Consider the following 9,862-nt stretch of genomic DNA (forward strand, 5'->3'; position numbering starts at 1 on the left):
GCGATCTCCGGTATCGCAAATCAGTTTCCAGATTCGCAACGCGAACATCGACTATCGCAACGCAAACATCGACTATCGCAACGCGAACATCGACTATCGTAACGCGAACTTCGACTATCGCAATGCGATTTTCCAAATTCGTTGCGATAGTCCAAGTTCGCGTTGCGATTTATTCCAAATTCGTTGCGATAGTCAAGTTTGTTGCGATAGTCGAAGTTCGCGTTGCGATTTATTCCAAATTCGTTGCGATAGTCCAAGTTCACGTTGCGATAGTCAAAGTTCGCGTTGCGATTTATTCCAAGTTCGTTGCGATAATCGAAGTTCGCGTTGCGATTTATTCCAAGTTCGTTGCGATAGTCAAAGTTCGCGTTGCGATTTATTCCAAATTCGTTGTGATAGTCCAAAATCGCAACGACTGGTGGTATTGCATTTGTTTCTTAAGAATTTTCTCTAAAAAGATAGTATTCGCGCGAACGTGTCGAAGACAAGTATTACCACGACCACGACCACGACCCGAGACGAGACGGACGGACGGCGGCGGCGGTGCGCAAGAGTCCCTTTTGTTCTCTATTACTCAACAAGGAAGTGGGAAAGCCAAGTCTTAAATATCATTCCCAATAGTGTTTCCAATACTATGTGGGATTGAGCATTACCAACACTTGTTCCCAATACTATGTGGGATTGAGCCTTAAATAGTGATATTATTTGTGAATTATAGTTAATGACTTTAGTATTTGTATGAAAAGTATTTGTGGTTCGTTTAGTTTTCATGCAATTCTAATTTATTTTCAATTGATTGTAATTGTACGATAACAATTTTTTTATTCTCGCGAGTGATGCAATTTTTTTTGAATGTTTTGCTTAAAATTGCAATAATCGCGATTGATTGTAGATTGACTTTTAATTATGACATATTTAATCGTATAATACTAATGCAATCGGTTGCTGATTCAGTTGTTTTAAGGTGCATGTTGTTAATTGTTTCCTGAATAATCACATAGTATTGGAAACTAGTGTTGGTAATGCTCAATCTCACATAGTATTGGAAACACTATTGGTAATGGTATTTAAGGCTTGACTTTCTCACTTCCTTGTTGAGTGATAGAGAACAAAGGGGACTCTCGCGTGCCGCCGCCGTCGCCGTCCGTCTCGTCTCGGGTCGTGGTCGTGGTAATACGTGTCTTCGAAACGTCCTCGCGAATACTATCTTTTTAGGAAAATTCTTAAGAAACAAATGCAATACCACCAGTCGTTGCGATTTTGGAATAAATCGCAACGCAAATTTGGAAAATCGCAACGCGAACTTCGACTATCGCAACGAACTTGGACTATCGCAATGAATTTGTAATAAATCACAACACGAATTTGGAAAATCGCAACGCAAACTTCGACTATCGCAATGTGAATATGTAAATCGCAATGCGATAGTCGAAGTTCGCGTTGCGAATCTGGAAACTGATTTGCGATACCGGAGATCGCGTTGCGAATTATCGATCGCATTGCGATTTAGTTGGTCATTTTGGCAAATCCAAAAAAGTTTGTTAAAATCGTATATTATAAGGCATTTTTGGTCACTGAGGTTATTTTCTCTTTACAAAAAATAAGTTTCTAAAACTATATATTATATATTTTCAAAAAATATATTTGAAATTATTATATATACAATATTATATAAAAAAGACCCTGGACGAAAATAAGTGTCTACAAAATTAATATACATAATCACTGTATAACTCGTAAATTTATCCATATTATTTAAAGGAGTTAAGGAAAGCATATGTATACTAAATTACTAATATTATCTGTTTCACGTTATTTTATACCATTTATTATTATTATTATGAGATTGTATTTTTATATAAATATAATTTTTTAAATAATAATGGTCTAATTTAATTATAATCAATATTTTATGTTTCGAATGTTATTCGGGATAGCTGTTTTACACAAATTGGCTTAAATATATGAAAGGTGTCCAACCTATGCTCGATTTTCCAACTGTCTAACGTTTATTCCATTCTAATTTGGTGCTTAACATTTCATTTCGTTACTCATTTAGGTGACCGGACCGTCAACGGCGTTGATTTATCCATTAAGGGACATATGTCACAATATGGTAATTTTAAATTTTTTTAAATTAAAACCATATATATATATTTAGAGGAAAATAAAAAATTTAAAATAAACCAAAATTTTAAATTTTTTTATTTCAACCCCTAAACTCACATTAATTATCATCTTTCACCGACAAAGTTCCACTCGCCGACCCTCCTCGACCCGCAAACAGCCCCCCAAAAAAATCATTTCACCGTCACGAGGAAAATGTTATATTCACTACTGCCTCTGATTATGTGCCACATGTAAATTTAAGAGTTGTGCACCGCGCTGCATGTGCACCCACTACCAACCTTATCTTTTCTTCTCACCTGCGTTTCTCACACGAGCTTTCTTTTGTCCTCACTTTTTTTTAACAAAATTTCTCCCACGAGTTTGACTCGGCCCTTTCTCTTTTTTAATTACACATTTCCATTCATTATTTCCAAATTGTTTATCACACCATCCCATTTTTTTTAATTTAAAGGGTTAAACTACACCAACTTTCAAATACTTTTATTTAATAGTAAATTTTAATTTAATACTTCATACAAGTTTTCAAAATTTTAATTGTTAATAATATGATATATATATATATATATTAAATTTGTCATTAAAATTTTAATTTGTGTATAATATTATTTTAGACACTAATTTTAGAGGGATATCAATTATGTCACTAGACTTCAAAAAGCTCAACTTTAGGCACTGGATTTTGTTGTCGTTTTTCCCGTCAATATTGATACGTTTCACTAGTCTTTCTTCTTATTAAATTAATTTTCTATAAAATTCATTCGAAATCAACAAAAATCCATCTAAATATTTGTCATCTTAATACTCCAAACTCAGAGATAATTTTAGGGTATATTGTTCGTCATCTCAAAATAATACTTCTCACAATTTATGTTTTCGAACAAAAACCTCAAACTACACAAATTCAAAAAAGAAAAAACCATCAAATTCTTAAAATGTTATTCTTTTGTCTAATCTTATCCATATAAAGTGAGTTTTGTTAAAAGTTAATATAATAGAAAGAAATATGAGTAAGATGTGAATGTTTTGATGCTAACCTTGTCATGAATAAAAATCAATGATGAACATCGATTAAAAAATAATGTCTAAAAAATATATCATTTAGAGAGTTGGTGATAAAATTAAGAACTTCTACAGTTTAATACTAAAAAAACATTATTTAAAGCACAAATAATCGCAACACGTTTTATCCACGTGTTCTCTAGCTTTAAATTTTAAAAATTGATAATTTATTCGAAGTTAAAACTATAATTTAATATTATAATTAAAAATTAAAAATTTAAAAAATAGAATAACATAACACAAACCAACTTACTTAAGTGGTTAATTAAATCGTTGTTGATTCTATAGGTCATGGATTTGAATACCAACAACTGCAACGAGGGTGATTGAGCGATAGTATTTTGGAACAGATTCTACTTTGTAATCACCTTAGTTTAATAAAAAATATAATAACATATTATTTAAAGTTTAGTGGTGATATATGATATAATTTACGGATGAGTCCACAAAGACTGACATTCATTGAAATGCACCATTAATTATCGTAATCGTCTTTCGGGTGGGTCCGAAATTAGACTTCGACTTGAAAATGTGTTATAATAGCAACCGATCATTTAAAAACAATATTTAGGTTGACCAGACATCATCTTACCTGATCTGCGTTTTACCAGAAATATGTTAGATTTGGGAGTCAGTTACAGTCAATGAAGGATTAGCACCCTTGTACTACCCTTTCGGTACCAATTAATTTATCGGTTGTCTTAATTGTGAAAATTAAAATTAAAATTTAAAAACCCGATTTAAATTACTTACTTTCGATTGATTAAAAAATTCCCCTAAAAAGTCAAAAATATTGTTAGATTGTAAAAAAAAATAAATACGAAAAAACTAAAAAAATATTAATATAATAATAATAATAATAATAATAATAATAATAATAAAATTGATAAATAAAATTGAGTAAAAATAAATAAAATAAATAAATAAAAATGATATAAAATAATAAAAAAGGGTTAAATTTTGAAATAAAAAGAAATAGAAAAATGTTAAGAAAATAAATGTTAACAAAACCCGAAAAATAAGTAAATAAGAAAGGATCAAATAGAATTAAATTGGAATTTATGGACTGAAATTAATGCTAAAAATGAACTTCAAGAGAGAAAAAAACTAAATTAGGGGGTTAATTGGCAAATATAAAAAGTATAAATAGGGATTAAATTGAATAAATTGAAAATTTAGAGATAGAACTACAACAGGTGACCAAAAAATTACACACAAAGTATGAGGGACTGCGGAAATAATTAAACTATTAGCTAATTAAACACATGTCCCTCAGCTATAAATAGGCAAAAATCAATAAAAATTATCATTTAACCCAAAATCGAAAAAAACCAAAAAATCTCTCCAAATCCTCTCCACTAAAAACCGACCGGTCGATCACCTTCCTCGGCCACTCTCCGCCTCGTCGCCGCCACTCGCGGCGGCTGAAAAAAACCAAACTCACCCAAAAGGTTCCCCTAACCTTGTGAACACCGTTTCGTAGCCCGATTTTTCAACAAAGCGCCAAATCGACGTAGATCTACAAAAATATGTTCAGTTTTTTACCTTTCCCGGCGAACTGTCGACTTTCGGTGGCTCCTTCTTCTCCGAGCCCAGATCAGGGCTTCTTTGTTTGTTTTTTTTTAATATTTTTTGTGTGGATTTGCTGTTGGGTTTTGTTATGTTTGGCTTGGTCTCTCGTATATTTGCTACTCGATGTTGTCTGGTTGTTTGTTTTGGTTCACTGTTGCTTGTTTCAGCTCCGTTTTCGTATGATCCCCGATTGTTGGTTCAGTGTGTTGTTGGTTGTTGTTTTGGCTCTGTTGATTCCCTGTCAGCAGCTTCTGTGGGGCTATTTATACCCCACCATTGGAGGCTATCTCCGGGGTTCACGTGGGTTGTTGCCACGGTTGCATGTTCATGTGGTTGTGGGTTAACCGAAAACCCCAGATGGTTCAGTCCCGGGGATCTCGGCCGGCCGTTTCGCGTGCTTAGCTCTTGACTTCCCTGACTGTACGGCGCCCTCCTGTAGACTTAAAACCCTAATTGAGTTAGGGTTGGATCAGGCCCAAACCCGATTGGGTTTCCTATTGGGCCTTTGTTGGACTTCGTTTGGACCTGAAAATAAATAAAAAGAAAAAAGTTAATAATAAATAAATAATAATAAAATAATATAAGAAAAAAACAATAATAGTAATAATAATAATAATAATATATTATATATTTTTTCAAAAATATTTTCAAAACTATATAATATATATATTTTCAAAAATATTTTAAAACTATATTATATTTTAAAAATGTTTTTAAAACTATATATTATATGTTTTCAAAAGTGTTTTCAAAACTATGTAGCATATATGTTTTCAAAAATATTTTTAAAACTATATATTATATAAGTTTGCAAAATGTTTTCAAAAACAACAACAACAACAAAACCCAATTCCCATATGCAATGGGGTAAGGGGGAGGTAGTGTAGTAGGTTGCCCCCAACGCCAGGTTGAGAGTAGCTTCCGTGGAAGACCTCCGGCAGTCAGAAAATTAAAAATATAGATAAAATGCAATGCATGTATAAATAAATATATAAATACATAGTTGAACAATATTCATATGCAGTCATTAATATCATATGCACGTCTGTAATGGGAAGTAATCCCTGCAAATAAATCCCTGCGAAAAAATCTCTGCATATAGACAGAAACGTAAGACCCGGCTAAATTTAAAAGTGAAGAGAATGATACACAGAAGTCAACGATAGGAAGCCCAGTTCTAAGCCTTCATAAATACCGATAACAGAAACGTATAAAAAGTAGAAGTCATGGAAATTACTACAAAGGTATTAAAAAAAGACAGAGATAATACACCCTATAATGTGACCCACACTACTCGACTACCCTAGTCTTAAGTCTCCATACTTTCCTATCAGAGGTCATGTCCTCGGTAAGGGCTAAATCCATCAAATCAGATCTCAAGTAGTCTTCCCACTTCCGCCTTGGTCGTCCTCTCCTTCTGGCATCGTCGACTGTAATCAACTCTACCCTCCTGACCTCATCTGATGGTAGTCTCCTAAGACATGCCCAAACCACCGTAGTCTTCCCTCCCTCAATTTTTCAGAAACAGACACCACCCCCAAGGACATCCTAATAGCATAGTTTGTTGCCATATCCCACAGAGTCCTACCACATGTCCATCGAAGCATTCTCATTTCTGCGGCCTCTATCCTCCTTACGTGATCCTTCTTGATTGCCCAACATTCTGATCCATACAACAGCGCTGGACTTATTGTCATTCTATAAAATTTTCCCTTAAGTTTTAGAGGCACCTTCTTGTCACACAAAACTCCAGTAGCAGCCCTCCACTTTAGCCATCCGCCTTTATACGGTGTGTAATGTCATCATCTACACCCCCATCTTTATGTATCATAGACCCTAGGTACTTGAAACAATCCTTTGAGGGGAGAACGTGTCATTCTATGCATACTTCTACATCTTCATCGTTTTGGTCCCCACTGAAGTTTGAACATAAATACTCTGTCTTTTCAATATTGATCCTTAGACATTTTTCTTCCAAAGCAGTCTTCTAGGTAGTCAGTCTACTATTCAACTCAGATTTTGTTTCAGCAACTAGGACAATGTCGTCAGCGAAAAGCATACACCATGGTACACCGTCTGGTGTCGCACAATAGATGTCGTCCATAATCAAGGCGAAGATGTAAGGGCTAAGAGCCGACCCCTGGTGGAGTCCGATTTCAACCGGGTATATTATATATTTTTTTCAAAATGTTTTCAAAAACTATATATTATGTAAGTTTTCAAAATGTTTTCAAAAACTATATATTATATATATTTTCAAAATGTTTTCAAAAACTATATATTATATATATTTCAAAAACCGATTTTTTTTAAAACTATACGATATTATATATATATATATATAAAAGGCTCCGGACGAAAATAAGTGTTTACACTAATGACATTTATTGAAATGCACTACTAATATAAAATATGATAAAATTCATAAACAATCACAAAATTTTTAAATTGATTTTATTTATCATTAAATTTTAAAAGTTACAAAATAGACATTAAACTTTGGGCTTTGTTAAAGAATAAATAGCAATCCTTAAATGTTATTAAGGGGGTGAATAACATACTATATTAATGAAAAATTTCTTATTTAGCCCCTCAATTATAAATAAAATTAATATTTTCAACATTTTAAAGTTGTAATTCTAGAAAATTAGAATTTTTAGAATTTTTTTAAAATATATGAAAATAAATTATTTTTAAAATTTTAAAAAATAAAAAAATCCAGTTATCAAACAATAAAATTAATTTTTTTTATTAATCAAAAATTATTTTATAACTAATTATTTATTTAAGTGTTGTTGTATTTTTAAATTTAAAATTTTATAATTTTTGACGTACGAAAATTTGTATTATCAAATAATAAAATTATTTTTTATTAATGATGTGATATAATCATTTAACTTTTATTTAACAAATTTAAATATACTTTAAAAATCATACATCCATAATTTTATAATATTATATCAAATAATTTTTAATTTATATGGTACAATTTAATAGTGATTATATAAAATTAAAAGACATATTTATTTTATTTTCAATTCAACGAACCTAAGAATTATTTCAATTAAAATTAAGAGTAAAATTAAATTTTAGTTATAATTAAAGAGTCAAATGAGATATTTTTTAATGGTTTTGTGCTAGTTTTGTAACAAAATTAAAATTTATATTTATTACGTAACTTTTAAAAGTTAAATGTTTAAAAAAATAATTTTAATATAAATTAATGACTATTTATAAATTTTATCATATAAAATTAAAATTAGTGGTGAATTACAATGATCCATCCTATAGTTTTCCAATAATTTACGCGTTAAATTAGTCGAGATACTATAAACAAGGTGTATAAGATGTCGGATGTAGGACCCAGCCAAGGTTGCGTGGTCCAATTGGGAGAGTCTAGACTCCAACGTGTCCACATATTACTTGAAGAAAGAACGTGCGCTTGCCTTTTATTTATTTTTATTAAGGTTCAAGGAAGCGAAGGTGCTTAATTATTACACTTCTTTTACTAAAACACCCTTTGTTGGTATTTTCCATTTACAGTTTGTACAATAAAAAATTGTAATATATAATTTAAGTTTGTTGATTAATAAAAATGAATACACGCGTTGAAAATCAAGAACAAAGGAGACAATAAAATAATTGAAGCTGTATCCTACAGGGCACCTGCAAAGCTTAAACAAAGCCTCATTTATTCCTCGTGCTTTTAACCCTTCTTCTACCTCTTCTTTTCCAACCATCATATAAATAAAAGCTCTTGCTTTGCCTACCATCATTATCTCCCAACAGATACTTGACTTTCAAATCATCTCTGAAAACCCAGAGGAGCGAAGGATCGGATTCTGTTTTTGTTTGAAGGATGTCTTCTTCACCTGAGAAGCCAAGCTTTAGCCAAACTTGTAGCCTTTTGAGTCGGTACTTGAAGGAGAAAGGTAGCTTTGGAGATCTGACTCTGGGAATGAATTGCAGCGTTGAAGCTAATGGTTAGTTTTCATCTGTTTTTTTCTTCCTCCAGTTGTTTGATATTCAGATCTCAAAACAGTTAACAAAAAACATGTATTTTATTCTAATTTGAACCATGTGCGTTTTTATGCAGGGAACCCGGAGATGCTGCGTCCTTGTCCCACCATGAATTTGTTTCCAGTCAATGAGAAATCTGGTGGCGGTTGTGGCCGCAACGTTGGGGCGGCTCGGAAATCGAGATCGATGGATTTGTTCCCTAATCAAGCTGGTTTTCCACCACCGCCGGTTCCGAAGGACGATGGCCTGGAAAGGTTGATTCTAGTGTTACCACGGTGAACAAAGCGGCTGCGGCGGAGCCTCAAGCTGCACAGTTGACAATCTTTTATGGTGGACAGGTGATTGTGTTCAACGATTTCCCGGCCGATAAAGCTAAGGAAATCATGCTTTTAGCTGGCAAGGGGAACTCTCGAAGCAATAGCATGGCTAGAAGTCCGGTTGAATCCGGTAACGGAGTTCCTCCTACCGCTAGTTTCAGCAACACCGCCACACAAGATTGCGTACGATCTGCTCTGCGACCAATTCCCGGTGGCGGTAAGCCTTGCAGTCCTCTTTGTTCTTTCAATAGTCGGAGTAAAGTTCCTACTTTCGGGTTTCTTATTGGTTTTTGGTCCATTGCAGATTTACCAATTGCGAGGAGAGCTTCACTCCACCGGTTCCTCGAGAAGAGAAAGGACAGGATCACCACAAGAGCACCGTACCAGATTGTTAACCCGGCAGCATCACCTTCCAAGCCCGCCGACGATAGATCATGGCTCGGTTTGGCTGCTCAATTCCTTCAATAGTTCAGGCTTATTGTTAAGCGTCTATGCATAGAATTAAATTGTGATCGTAATGCAGCGTAACGCATCGTAACGGTTTTGAAGTTATCTCGACGCAACATCGACATTGCCCGAAAAAATTTTAGAAGTATTGTGACTTTTGAGAAATAAATTACGTCCGTGAAAACGCAACGTGTAATGTCCACAATTACGACACTGTAACCGCAACCGCAACCGCTACAAATTCCATAAGCTCGCAATTGATGCTATGCCATTTGTTTTTCAGCAGGTTTTCAACCTTGCTGCTTCATTACCTGTTC

The 9,862-nt window shown here is 33.3% G+C and overlaps 1 pseudogene; it reads left to right on the plus strand.

The window, feature by feature from the left end:
- The first annotated feature begins 8,557 nt into the window (after positions 1-8,557).
- Positions 8,558-9,653, plus strand: LOC120144704 (annotated as a pseudogene).
- Positions 9,654-9,862: the final 209 nt, after the last annotated feature.

Source organism: Hibiscus syriacus, unplaced genomic scaffold (assembly GCF_006381635.1).
Source record: "Hibiscus syriacus cultivar Baekdansim isolate YM2019G1 unplaced genomic scaffold, ASM638163v2 tig00002317_pilon, whole genome shotgun sequence".
Taxonomy (NCBI): Eukaryota; Viridiplantae; Streptophyta; class Magnoliopsida; order Malvales; family Malvaceae; genus Hibiscus; species Hibiscus syriacus.